Here is a 15,173-nt window from a genome sequence, read left to right as displayed (position 1 = left end):
GAAAGAAAGAAAGAAAGAAAGAAAGAAAGAAAGAAAGAAAGAAAGAAAGAAAGAAAGAAAGAAAGAAAAAAAACTGGAGCTATGGGTGGTTTAATGATTTGACTGATTCACACATCAAATAAGTAGAGATTAAAACCCTATCTCAGTAACAGACTCCCACGCCCATCCTCTTCCACTTTCACTCATTGTGTCAAAGCCTTCCCTTTCTGTGCCACTGAACTTGCTTAGCCCCCTTAGCTTGGAAAATGCATCTGATTACCTAAGGCTAGGTCTTCGGCTCGAGAGTTTGATGCTGATCTGCCATGTAAATCCCTCCTAGTTACACCATCTGTCCCCCCAGAATGTATGGTCAGCCTGACAAGCCTTTGTTGGACATTTTTCTCTAATTGTGAAGCATTTTCTGTTCAACCTGGATTGTGGTAGGGGAGGGGTGTTGGGGTAAAGTGGAAGCATTCCAGACAAGACTCGACATCCTGTCTACAGTTTTTGCCCAGCAACTCAAGAAAATGCCTGCAATGGAGTTGTCCCTTTCAAATGAGAATAACCGTAAGGCCTTGCACATAATAAACCTCACAGGGCTGGTGAATTCGCTGGCTTTAATTATATGGTTGAGGTCAAATATATTTTATGGACAAAAGCGAGATAGGTGGAGTTTTCATACAAAAGATTTCAGCTCATTTGAGATCTAACAATTTTTAAATTTAATAACTTTTTTTACAGCCACAATTGCAAAGGTCAGCTCTAATTCCACAACCTATTAAGAGCTGCCAAATCCAAGGCTGCAGCTTGGAGCTGGGGAGTGGGCCGGAGGATGCACAGGGATGAGGCTAACAGCTGGGTAAGAAAAGCTCCAGGATCCTACTGTAGCTGACCATGAATCTTTCAAGGACCCATGATCCCTGGTTAGTACTGGTCTCATTTCCTGGCCAGCTTTAGAGGCAGATGTGAACTTGCACTTCCAAGTACATCAGAATGGTTTCCTGTTTAGTAGGCACCTACATCCCTGTTTCCTATGCCAGCTTCCCACAGTATCTGTGACTTTATTCTTAACGATGTCATAAGACTCATTATTACATATTAAAACACCAGTTGACAGAAAAGCCCATCTAAAGTGTCCAGACAAGGTACTTGAACCTTTCTTTTTAAAAATTTATTATTCAGGGTGGGTCCTCTACAGGAACAGAACTGAAAGAATGAATCTATCAGAGTTTTATTAGAGTGGTTTACAGGCTGTGGTCCAGCTAGTCCAACAATGACTCTCTACTAACAGAATATCCAAGAATCCAGTAGGTGTTCAGTCCACAAGACTGGATGTCTCAGCTGATCTTCAATATATGTCAGAATTCTGAAGAAGTAGGCTCTAATGACAGTGAAGGAACAGACTTGTCAATGAGAGTGAGGACCAACAGGCAAACGAGAAAGCTTCCTCCTTCTGCGTCCTTTATATAGGCTGCCACCAGTAGGTATGGCACAGATTAAAGGTGAATCTTCCCATTTGTCTTAGTTAGGGGTTTATTGCTGTAAAGAGACACCATACCATGGCAACTCTTAAAAATACAATATTTAATTAGTGCTGGCTTATGGTTTTAAAGGTTTAATCCACTATGGTCATGGCATTTGCAGGGGCTTGGTTTCCCCTTTAGAGACACTGTGATATTTCTAAAATAAAAATATGCTCATCTCCTTTCTGCTGCCAATAGACCCTCATAGCATTGGAGTCAAGTCCAATATCCTCACTTAGGCACTCAAGTACCATGCACACTCCAGGGTCTCTCCTTCCATGCCTAGCCATCCCTCCCCTTGATGCCCCAGATCTCATCTTGGAATATACACCCAGGAAAGCATTAAGTGCCCTACCAGTCTACCCAGTTGATACTAGATAACACCAGTATCTCTACTACATACTGTCTACTTCCATTTCAACAGCCAAAAAAAAGTGTAATTACAGATGGAAAGTCAAGGTCAACAGAAACTAGGTGACCTATTCACTACCCATAACCCAAGACCAAGCCAGTATATCTGGATACTAGAATGCCAGCATGGCACAAAGTGAGCCCTGCAACTCTCCTGAGATGGGGAAGACATCTTCTCCAAACTCTCATTTAGCCTTGTGCAATGTGTTATACTCTGGTTGACTTTCCAAAGGGGAGCCTCTCAAAGCAAGGGCTTCCCTTCCCTTGTCTTTGCATTCCCAGCTCCTAGACAACAGCCAGCCAATCAGAGGTGCTCAGTTAATAGATGCAAAAAGAATAAATAAATAATCAGTAGACGTAATTATTGGTAAATGTAACAGCCATAAAAGAACCCCATGATTCTGCAGAAACACACATTGTACAGTAGTTCTAAAAGGTCCCATCTGCACAGTGAACAGCCTCTTGGTGATCCTATAAGGGCTGATGTGTTGGGGGAGCCACCCTTCGCTAGGTTTGGCCTCCTGATTAATCCCCCTCACTATGCCAGTGCTTCTTAGTCATGTCATCGGGACCTGATTTTGAGCCTTCTATTAAATGTATTAGAAAAATTAATCAGCTGGGCAATTCAATGAGTTTTGCTGCACATGGACATAAATTATATTTATCCAGATGTTTAGCAGGTTCATGCCAAACCATTTAAACACAAACCAGATAAGTTCTTTACATCTAATTTTCAGCTTCCTAAGAATCAGTCCTCAGCAGATGGCTGGGCAAATGAATGCTAGAAAAAAAAATTAAAGGCTCTCTGTATCTTTCAAATTGACATGGTGAGCAGTTGGGTTCTGCTGAAACTAAGAATGACCACAAAATGTAATTATGATCGTAATGAGAGTGGGTTAAGCTTAAACTATTTCTCATTTTCATCGCCGTCACCGCCACAAGATGGAGTGGAGATTAATGCCAGGCCATTTCCTGTCCTTGTTATATTCTTTGTCATTAGAATTAAACATCATCATTTGAGCATCTCATGTATACTAAGAAGGATGGCCATGGAGGAGTGGCCAGAGCACCAGGCAGATCTCCGTGCTCCACTGACTCCTCTTTGGTGGCAAGCATGAAGGAAATCCAGCCCCAAACCCCAAATTTTAAGCCAAAAGACCAAGGATGTGATTAAGACTCGTGATTCCTAACTTACAGAAGCCAGAGCTGATTCACTGTGTTGGCTACAACGGTGTCTTGCCTCACGGTTCTATGTGCATTACTGAAGGTTGAGGGACAGCATTCACAGCCGGCATATTTGCAGACTGGAACAATGGAAGTGGGCTACAGAGGAGATTTGACTGTATTTAGCACAGCCAAGAGAGCTGAGCTACTAAACTCAACAAGTGTCCTAGGGTTTTATTGGTGTGAACAGACACCATGAACAAGGCTACTCTTATAAGGACAATATTTAATTGGGGCTGGCGTTTACAAGTTTAGAGGTTCAGTCCATAATCATCAAGGTGGGAGCATGGCAGCATCCAAGCACGCATGGTGCAGGCAGAGCTGAGCGTTCTACATCTTCATCTGGAGGCTGCTGGTGGAAGATTGGCTTCCAGGCAGCTAGGAATAGGGTCTTAAAGCCCACGCTCACAGTGACACACCTACTCCAACAGGGCCACACCTCCAAATAGTGCCACTCCCTGGGCCAAGCATATACAAACCATGACAGCAAGACTGAGTACTGTGTCTGAATGCTTAGCAATCTATGTGCAAACCCAAGTTTGTAGTCGTCAAGTGGATGGGCTGGGGAGTGCCTGAGGTATAGAAGTTCTTCCTTTATTCTGGGTTCCAAATCTTTATCAAACGTGCAAATAGTTCCTCCTCCCATTCTGCGGGTTGAGTGTTTTGTTTGTGTGTGGCTCCTGAGACAGGGACTCCTGTAGCTCAGGCTCCCTCTAACTTCTATGCAGGCAAGAATGCATTTAAACTTCTGTTCTTTTTTGCCTCTGCCTCCCAAGTGCTGGGATTACAGGTGTGCACGGCCAGCACCCTGACCTGAGTTTGTACAGAGCTGGGGATGAAACCCTGGGCTTTGTGCATCTCCAGCTTCCAGCATTTCCTCTTTTTAGGAATATCACAAAGGGGTTGTAATCCAGATGGAGTCTGGGCTAGTTTGTTTTTGGTTGTTAGTTTCAGTTTTTCACCTAATGCATCATTGTTTAATCCATGTTCACAAGAATTTACAATTTTCTCCCAAGAGCTGTATAGTCCCTGCCCTTTGAGTTAGATCCTTTTTAGGTTAATTCTGTCTATGGTGTAAGGAAGGAGCACCTTTGCTCTCTGGTTAAATAACCAGTTTTCCCAGCAGCATTTGTTGAAAAGATTGGCCACATCTCAGCTGGAGAGCTGGGGAGTTGTTGTCAAAAGTCATTTGACCACAAACACATGAGTCCTACTTCTGTATTTCTAATTTTTTTTACTTTGTATTGACTCTTTGTGAATCTCACATCATGCACCCAACCCTACTCATCTCCTCGTGCGTTCACACCCTCCCTCTGCCCTTGCAAACTCCCCTTCAAGAGAAAACAAAAATAACTCTATTTTTTAATTAATTTTAAAAATAACAAAACAAACTAAATCAAAAATCCTCTCAGTGTGGAAGCTGTGGTGTGTCACAAAGTAAGCCACTTCTGACCATGTCAAACCAGACCAATGACTCATTGCCATGGACATTTGCAAGAAAAGCTATCTGCACTTCCAAGTCTATTCTGTAAGTCTGTCTCTGACCTGCATTAACACGCAGCAGCCTGACTGCCACGGGGTAGCATGTTTTGAAGTTAGGAGATGTGAGTCCTCCAACTTTGATATCATTTTACAAAGTTGTTGTGGCTCTCTTGAAAAATCACCAGCTGGATTTCTGATGACAATTGATATGACTTTGGATTTCTGATGACAATTGTTGTGACTTTGGATTTCTGATGACAATTGTTGTGGCTTCAGAGATGAACTTGAAGTTGATTGTAACCTTACCAGTACCAAATCTTCTAACCCCTAAACACCGGGTGGCTTCTGGTTGTTTTGTTATTGTTGTTGTTGTTGTTTTGTTTGTTTGCTTGCTTGCTTGCTTTTAGATCCTTTTCTATTTCTGCTCAATATTTTCAATATTTTCTAGTTTTCAGTGTAGTAGTCTTACAATTCTTTTGTTAAATTTTCTCCTTAAATAGCTCCCCTACGTAAGGAAACCTTGCTAATTAAGTCTACCATGACCAGATAGCTCTTCTGAGAATGAAGTAAAATGGGGGACTTCCTTTACCAGCAGGGTCTCACCTTCTCTGACCTTGTCTGACAACACACACACACACACACACACACACACACACACACACACACACACACACACACACCTTCTACCTGGGGAAGGTCCAGTAGTCCTTGACAGACCTACAAGGTCAACTTTCTCTTTCCCATAAGAATTCACTCAGCAAATAGTCGGGGTTCTGGAATGCCTCTCCATACAAACGAGGCGTTCACAGTATTTTAAATTCTAGCCAAGGATTTCATTCACAGTCCTTTCCCACTCTCCAAAGCTCATATACAGCCCTTTCCCACCCCAAATAAGGTGTATGCATAGAAGCTCAACCTGAAGAAAGGAATGTGCACAAGCTAAGATTGTCAGGGAGCTTTTTCAGTGAAGATCATTGGAGAAGGCCTTCCTCTAAAAGAGAGATAACACTAAGATCCTCAGAAGGGCTTCTCCCCTCTGCACACCCACTCCTTTCCAGACTCCACTTCATCCTTCCAACCCAGTGTGTGCAGTGTCTGAACACCCTGAGAGGGAGCAAACAGAGAAGTTGGAACCAAGCTAGACCCCAACATGAATGCCATACCCCTCTTTAAGACCATTGTGAGCGAGATCATTTTTGTCCCACAGCTCTGTGTGATTCATACATTGCTCTCAAACTCTGAAGCTTTCACTCATCATTGTTAGCTCCAGGGCTGAGGGGTGGAGACCCTAACTTTCTCCATACAAGACTGGGGTTTCTACAAATAGACTCTCCTGCTCCTTTGGAATTTGGGTCCTTTTTGCCTCTCTTTCTTACCTAATTGTTCTCACTACATTAACTTAAAGTGTGTCCCCACTCCACCCCTGACTGAACCCTGGGTACAAGGAGCATCTCCTCGGTCTAGTTACCTGATCTATAAACGCCTCGTGGACATTTAGTGAATGCAAGAACTTGAAAAAATAAGAACTTCTAAAGAAAAAAATTAGAATTAACTCACCAAACATCGTTTAAAAATTCAGTTAACATATCATGTTGATCGATACATACTTAAGGATTTCAATTTTATTATTTGGTTCATGGATAAATATATCATGGTAAAATTTAGGTAATTAGTATTTCCATCTCAAATATCTATCGATTCTGTCCTGCTTTTTATTGAGATAGTCTCAGTTTGTAGCTCACACTAGCCCTGAACTCATTACCCTCCTGCCTCGGCTTCCAAGTTCTGGGATAACAGAAGTGAACACTGTGCCCTTTAATCTGTTGGCAGCCTTGGCACTCCTGTCTCCCACTAACTTTGAAATATATTCTAAATCTTTCTAGACTACAATGACCATACTGTACGACAACGAATTAGAACTTATGTTTCTCTACCAAACTCATACCCAATATCTGAGCTCTCCAATTCCTCTCTTCTGTGTGTCTGAATTTTTTTTTAGCTTCTATAAATGAGTGAGAAAACATGATATTGAGAACACATAATAGTTGTCTCTCTAAACCTGGAATATTTCATACGTTTCTTTTAAATGTGAGGAAACAGGAAATACTAAAGATGACTATGAAGTATTGTTGCCCCAAATAAGTTTAGTAGCATTAATCCTAGCTAATAGGAAACACATGTCCTAAAGGCACAAAAGATGTGAGGGAGCAAGGGAAGCAGACTGGAGACTTAAAGTGCAGCCCCTTCCTACCGGGCAGCTGCTCCACTTCTCTAAGTCAGAGCAATATGGGAGAACAAAAATCTATGGGAGACTCTTCCACAGGGAAAAATATTTAATGAAGAATCATGAGTAACTGTATTATTGGCTTTAACGATTCCTAGCTAGGGCCTGGAAAAATGGAAGGCTTCACAATATAGAGTACTTGCTTGCACAGTGGACCCAGTTTCAGTTCCTAGCTCCCAGCGCCCAACATGGCTGCTCACAAACATCTGTAACTCCAATTCCAGGGGGTCCACACCCTCCTAACCTCTGCATATACCAGGCGTACATGTGGTATACATATACACATGCAGACAAAACACTCATACATATAAACTAAAATAAATAAATCTTTAAAAATTAATATCAATTCAAGGGCTAGAGAGATTAGCTCAGTCTAGCCACTACAGTATCTAAAGAGGATTATAATTCTGGTGATATTCTATATTATACATATATGGTTCTTAGATTGACTTTTCCTTTCCTATTTTAAGAGAAGTATAAATGAAAAAGAAAATATTTACAGAATCATTTAAAAAAGCATCTAGGGGCTGGGGAGATGGCTCAGGCAGTAAAGTACCAATGTGCAAGCATGTGGAGTGAGTTGGGATTCCTACTACACATATTTAAAAAGCCAGGTTTTTTAATTGGTGAGCTCCAGGTTCAATGAGAGACCCTGTTTGAAAAATTGAGTAGAGAGTGATTGAAAAATGTCTGACATTGACCTCTGGCCTCTGCACATCCACACACAGGCATATAGCATACATATACACATATAAACACATTATAACACACATACATACACACACACATACACACACACACACATACACACACACACACATATATATGCCATGCCTGCCTGGATACTGCCATGCTCCCACCTTGATGATAATGGACTGAACCTCTAAACCTGTAAGCCAGCCCCAATTAAATGTTGTTTTTATAAGATTTGTCTTGGTCATGGTGTCTGTTCACAGCAGTAAAACCCTAACTAAGACGATATCCAAGTTCCTGTCCACTGTGACCAATCTCTTAAGAGACCTCTTCCTATTGGAGGACAGCACTTGCGAGCCCACTGGGCACAAGATGAGTAAATGAGAGCCAAGAAGAACAGGCGTGGTCACTTCCCCGCTGCAGCTTGAAGCTGAAGCTCCATCCCTTGTCCCAGAGTGAACTGTTTTTCCCTTCTTGATCCCCACAACTGAAGCCAGTTCCTAATGGCTCTGGAGTGTGAGCTAGTGGGGAAAAGCCTGCTGCTTGGAAACCACTGAGAGCTGGGGTGGTCTCTGATGACAACACAGTGCAGCTCAAGCTGACTAGTTATTATCAAAACTGGAAGCTACAGTGAAAAGAACCAGAATCTGTAGAAGTTCATATCTAAGACTATAGAGGTGAAATGTCTATGATAAACAAATTTTCAAACTGGCCCCAAGATTCCCATCACTGATGGATACCCTTTATAATCATCTGTCCTTGAATAGAGGCAAGACCCAAGAATTGGATGACCTAGTGACTCCATGATAGATGTGATGGTTAGCTTTGTCACTTTGACACAAACTGGAGTCACCTGAGAAGGGAATCTCAGTGAGGGACTGTCTACATTGGGTTGGCCTGTGGGTTTGTCAATGGAGGGTTGTCTCAATGGATATGAGAAGATCCAGTCCAACACAGGCAACAGCCATTCCCTTGGCAGAGAGACCTAAACCATGTAATAGTAGATAAACCAAGCTGAACACAAGAAGGCACGTAAGCAAGCACACATGTGTTCATTGCTCTCTGCTCTTGACAGTGGATGTGATGTGACCAGCTTTGTCATGATCCTGCTTTAGCTTCTCCACAATAAACTATGTCTAGGAAGTGGAGGCTGCAACAAAGCCTCTTCTTCCCTAAGTTGCAGGAGAGTCTATCACAGCCACGGAAATGAAACAGCAGTCACTTATCAATAACTATAAGTCAATCGAAAGACAGTATCCTAAATGCGCCTCACCTAATCAGGTGAATGCTAGAAGAAGGTGAAAGGCCAGAGGCTCTGCTGTAGACCTCTGAGGACAAGCAAACAGCCATGGTGTGAAGACTGCCTACTCAGAGGGGTAGCCATAGACGCTATGGTTTCAGCCCCTCAGTGTCCCTGGGACCACATCCTGGTAACAACTCATGAACTCAGAACAGTCAGAGCAGTGACAGCCTTGCTTAGCCGACACCTTGATAGCATCTTTGTGGCCCTTCACAGAGCATCCAGTTAAGTCACAGCCATGCTCCTGCACTGTGAACCCTGTGACATAACAAATGTGACCTGCTCACATACCTCAATCATGGCAATTAGTTGTGCTGGGTAGGCACAACATTGGTGATTTTTCTTTACAGTAAGTTAAGAATGGCCCAGGAGACAGACCAGGCAAATGTGACATATCTTAGCTGCTTAAATCTGAGTGACAGGCAGGCATATGAGAGTGCATTGTGATATTCTGTTCATTCTGAAACTTTCAAACTTTTCATAATAAAAAAGTTATTTAAAGATGTGTCATGACTTTATTTCTCTTAGGTCATCACTGGCAATTCCATCCACCTCTGCTTTCCAGCAACAGCACAGTGCCCAGCATTAGTGTATGCTCCAAAAACCATTGCTGGGTCAATTAATTGGCCGAGTGAACAGTATGGGGTGTCAGTCTGATTGTTAACGGTTGACACACTGTGGTTTATTATAATCTCTAAAAATCCCTTTCCAGGTCCAAGAACTGAGGCAGGAGCTTCTGTGGCAAGCTGCAGGGAAGTCTGGGGTTTTCACCTTCTGAGTTCTGGCTCAGCGTTCACCGGCCTGGCTTTGGAGCATATCTGCCATCCAGCGTCTCCCTGGGATTTAAATAGCGCTGTTTCATTCCGGTTTATCAGGAGAATTTACGCACATGGCCCCAGTCATATTGAGACATCCGTTAGGAAATCCAGGCAGGCAGGTTAAATGTTAATTTCCTTTCTACTGTACCATTTTCTAACCTCCTTCCATGAATCACTGTGAGTAAAAGGTTCCTCACTTGCTGACATAAAACAAATTGAACAAATTACGTTACTTAACTGAGGAAGAACCAGTCACGCCACGGATTCTGGCCCAGCCTCTGCTGAGCTTCCTCTTTATTAACATTCATTTGCAAATGAGTTTGCATTTCTAATGTACCACTGTATTGATCTCATTAGCATATCTAACTGCAACCCATCCCTGGGCCCTGTTCCTAGGCGCTCTCTCTGAGAACCTGTGGGGCAGTGTGCTTTGAGGAAACATTAACACAACCTCCCAGGCCATGAATCACAATCAAAGCCAGACCATGAATCAGAGCTGTAGGTGGAAACCATTTCTAACGATGACATCAGTAACTTCTGAACTCTCAGGGGAGCTTGTAACGGAGTGAGTAGAGGGTTGGGAGGACGCATACCTCGAGTTCTTCATTCCTCTCAGCTTTTGCTTCAAACCAGGGAGGCCTGGGCCAGTTCTTCAGTGTCTCCCACAAGGTCACTGGGGTTTTCATGTCACAGATCTAGGTAACCAATGTTCCCACGGAGCTCCTTTCATGGCTGCCTTAGACATGACCAGCTTACATATGTCTGGAGGATTTGGAGTCAGACACAGGACATCCTCAAGTTGTCCATAAAGCGCCCCAACAGAAGCCAAACTGGCCCCAGATAATGAGAGCTTAAAATTCCCCATCGTTGAAGTCTAGATCAGAATGCAAAATGTTCCATCGATTCTGTGTTTAAACACTTGCTCCCTGGTTGGTTGTGAAGACTGTAGAAACATCAGGAAGTCAGACTTAGCTGTCAGTGCAGATCACTGGGGTAGGCTTTGACAAGGATGCCCTGTGTAGACCAGAGCTTTCTGCTCCCTGGTCCAAGGATGTATGAGACATCCTAGCTGCACACTCCGACCACCATGAACTTGACCATGCCTTCCCCACCATAAAACAAATGGAACAAATTCTGTTCCTTAACTGAAGAAGAATCAATCACACCACTGATTCCAGCCTAGCCTCTTTATTAACATTCATTTGCAAATGAGTTTGCATTCCTAATGTACCAAGTAAAAGCCCAAATAACCTTTTATCATAGTAACTAGGAAAGTAACTGTTCTATTGCTGTGACAAGACACCATGACCAAGACAATGTATAGGGGAAAAAAATACACTTAATTGAGGGCTTGCTTAAAATTTTAGAGGCTGAGTCCATAACAATCATGGTATGGGAAGTATCAGCAGGCAGGTAGACATGGCTGTGGAGCAGTAGCTGAGAGCTTACATTGAATTACAAACAGTAGTCAGAGAGAGCAAGAGCAAGCGACCGGGAGAGAAGGGCTTTTGAAACCTCAAAGTTCATATCCAGTGACTCAAACAAGACCACACCTCCTCATCCTTCCAAAACAGTTCCACCAACTGAGGGCCAAACATTCACATAACTGCGCCTATAGAAGCCATTCTCATTCAAAGCACCACAGCGTGTAACGCCAGCTCTTTATTTGCCTCTCTGAACCTCTGCCTTCCCAAAGATGACCCTCACTCAGACATCCTTGGATTTGATAAGATCATCATTAGGAGGTTATACTGAAAGGATGCCTGAGGAGAGAGTTCTGTCAGTAAAAGGCTTGCAACACAAGCATGGGGACTTGAGTTCCATCACCAGCACCCGGAGAATAGAGCCGAATGGAAGAGTGTACATCTGTGACCCCAGTGTCAGGAAGGTGCAAACAAGAGGATCCCCTGGAGCTCCCTAGCCAGCCAGGCTTGCCCAGTCGGTGAGCTTCCAGTGTGGTGAGAGATCCTGTCTCAAAAAACAAAGATGGGAAGCAATGGAGGACACCTATCATTGACCTCTCAACTCCACACAAATGCACAGACTGATGCACACACACTAAATTAATTAATTAAAAGAAAAACACACAGGCAACAAGCATACTCTGGAGTCAAGCTCTAGGCCAGCGCTCTGTGAGCGAGGCTGCCTATGGCTTGTGCATTGTTGGCACTGTCTCGCCCTTAAAGCTCATGGAGCAAGTGACATAGCCCAGGCTATGCTGCTCCAAAGTCCCTGCATCTTTCTCTGTGAGATGAGGTCTCACGGACCTCTCATCACCAGAGCAATGGATTCTGCAGGGGAACCAGGTAGCTGACAAATGACAGTGACAGCACCCATCACTAACTTACTCTCTTGGCCTTTTGCAGCTTTGCCTGACCCAAGGAACAATCAGAAGAGAAGAACTTTAAAAGAAAAAGGAGGCGGGGGGTGGGGGGGGAGAAGCATCACTTTAAATTTCAGACCAATTCAATTTGGGAATATCAGTCGTGAGGCAAAGCTGCTAGCCAGGGTTTCTAAGTGACTCATCCTCTTCTCTGTCCATTTCAGGGGAAAATGAATGTTGCTGCTAACATTTGACATCAATCGCCCGATCACATGTTGTCCCATCATTACTCAGCACTGACACAAAGGGAGGAAAGAGACCTCTGCTCAAATGGCACTCTCAGACAAGGAACCAATTCACAGTCCCTGGTAACGGCAGGACAGGGAACAAGATGAAATTTGGCTAAAGAAGCCAAGGTGATGGATGAGTCATGGTGGGGAGGGAATGAAACCAGGAGTCACAGATTGGCTTTGTGTGCCACATTTAGTTCCTTAAATTCTATCTGCGTATTTGGTTGTCCTGTGCCCTTGATCAGCCTGTCCTCAAAAAATCAGCAGAAACGGGAAGACATCCAAAGAGCAGGATGACCCACTGCCTTCAACTCTGATCAGGCATGCACTCGCCCTATCTAGCCCCATGAGCAATATCATGGCTACTGCTGTGATACAAGATGCAAGAAAGCTAATCTTTGATTTAAAGCCACAGCCAGCCCCTCCAGGCCAGATGTGTGGGAGTGAAGAGCTAGAATGTGTCTGGAGTTCAAAGGTCCTTGGCAAGCCCCATGCTGGATAAAAGAGCAGGTCAGAAAGAAGCTCCCAAGGTCCTCGTGAGAGCTGAAAAGCTGACAGGTATTGTAGAGTCTCATCACCATACCTCCTGCAGGTGGCTCAATTATGTGAGAACAAGTCTATACCATGACCCAATTCCAAAATAGCATTATTGGTAGAACCAGGAGCGAGTAGTTAAATGGGGGTGCTGATAGTCACAGAAGTTCTAAGCACCTCCTTCTCCTGCTGTCTAAAGGAGAACATATGAATAGAGCTCCAATGCCCTCAGCAAGATCCTCCTTGGCTTCCCTGTGCACCTGAGCTTCTAGATGCACATATAAAGGACTAGGTAGCCGGGGACAGTCTCGCCCCTACCTGGCATGCACCCTCGAGGACAGACAGTAATAGATCTTTAGTGGGGAAAGCATGCTCATAGCCAGCCCGGGAACCTTTCTTCTTTGTTTCTGTATGACACACACAGACAGGAGAGACCATGTCTCAGCATGGATTGAGAGCTTCCACAGTGATTATGTGGCCGTCCTTTTCCCAGATAAGCCCATCCTCAATAAGCTGCATTTTCTGTGGGGTGCAACTCCTGGAACCCTGGATCTGAGTACCAAGCAGCAAGAGGGAGAGGCGACCGCCAATCCTCAGCCAGGGATGGGAAAGTGACAGGGCTGGATGACAACAAAACATGTGTTGGGCAAGGTAGTGGGCAGATCAGAGGGACGATGATGGCAGGGGTGACAAAGCTGAGGTCATGTGGTCCATTTATGGAGGAGTGGAAGGCAAGGCCAGAAGATTTCCCAGGAGCAACCTGGGCCAGTGAGCTAAGTCCTGTCAGAAGAGGTGGCTATGCCAATTACCCACCCAGAAGCAGCTGATGGCTCCCTGAGATCACCGGCACTTACCAAGGGAGATGTACACACATGCAAATATTTATTTGGAACCAATTTTGAATGTGTATAAAGGACGAGAATTTAAATTACTCGCAGACGTGAATGGAAATATGATGGAGTCCCTTAGGTAAAGAAAACTCTTGCCCTGATGTGTTCTTGTCAAAATATACATGGCCTCTTCTTCATCATTTAATTGTGTGGGCTAATCCCCTCTCTGCCATAGAATATTGGCAGGGCTTGCTTATTTTCCTAAAAGCCTTAAATTCAAATGTGTACGTTTCTGTTTGCCTGCAATTAGCGTGATGTATCTATTCAGAATAACGACAACATCCCGTCCTGGTAATGACAAGTGATTAATTACCAATTACACCAAGTATCCAATTTCATGCAATTCACCACTGGGCTGGGCCATTGAATTGCTAGTGCTCTAATTGCACACATTAAAAGTTCTAGGTAATTATTGTTGAAAGATCAGTAATATTAAAAATATTAGTTGCAGCTATTATTACATTTGCTCTCGGTGCAACCAAGATAGAAACGTCTGCTGGAGCTGCCAGCCACTTCACCGGGCTATTTCTCTGCCTGTTTTTGCAGCAACTGGTTTTATTTCCCTTTCTCAGAGATTATTACGACAAGTCTATTAAGAGCTCTGGCCTCCCCATTCTATAAAGCTTTCATTAAGTGAAACAAGCTTTAAAAAAAAATCTCACTGGTACTCGCCTTTAGCAAAGTCTCGAGGTAATTATCTCGTTTACAGATAACTATGTACCTTCCATTTTTCAAAGCACAAAGAGAAAACTGGCACTAAATGACACTTTTTTCGTCCTCGTTAAATTCGCTGGAGAAATATCAAATTAGGAGTTTTCAGTACAAATGCCATCATGAACTCTGACAGCAGCTATCAACAACAGGGACATTTGAGGGAAACATCCTCACACCCCAAGCAGAAATCAAGGAAGAGTCCCGGGAGCTTAGGAAAGGGTTTCTTGGTGTTTGATTTCAGTCTCCCAACACCTGGGCTATACTTCTAACTGACTGATTTATCCGTGTGTCGGGCACAGTCCAGAAAACTGGAGACTCCATGCATACCAAGTGGCTCTGGGCAGGCCAGGGTGGCTGGTCACTGTGGCAGATGGGCTGCAGCTCACAAATAGTATAAAGCTGGTCTATCCAAAGCCAGCCAAGGTAGACCTGAGAGATGCTTACACGCCACTCAGTGCTCCCACTGATGAGCTCATTGAGAGATCAATGCAAAGAAGCGGGGGCAACTTCATGGAGACAGAGAATCCAGAATTCAGAGAGCATGGGCTTTTCCGGATGGGTGGAAGGGTAAATAGGAGCTCACTGGCTAAGAAGAGAACATCAGAAGACTGGATGTAGTCAGAATGGCTAAGATCAAAAATTCAGGTGACAGCAGATGCTGGCGAGGATGTGGAGAAAGAGGAACACTCCTCCATTGTTGGTGGGATT

The sequence above is a fragment of the Mus caroli genome, chromosome 7 (assembly GCF_900094665.2).
Source record: "Mus caroli chromosome 7, CAROLI_EIJ_v1.1, whole genome shotgun sequence".
In the NCBI taxonomy this organism is placed as follows: Eukaryota; Metazoa; Chordata; class Mammalia; order Rodentia; family Muridae; genus Mus; species Mus caroli.
Note: the sequence above shows the minus strand (reverse complement) of the source record.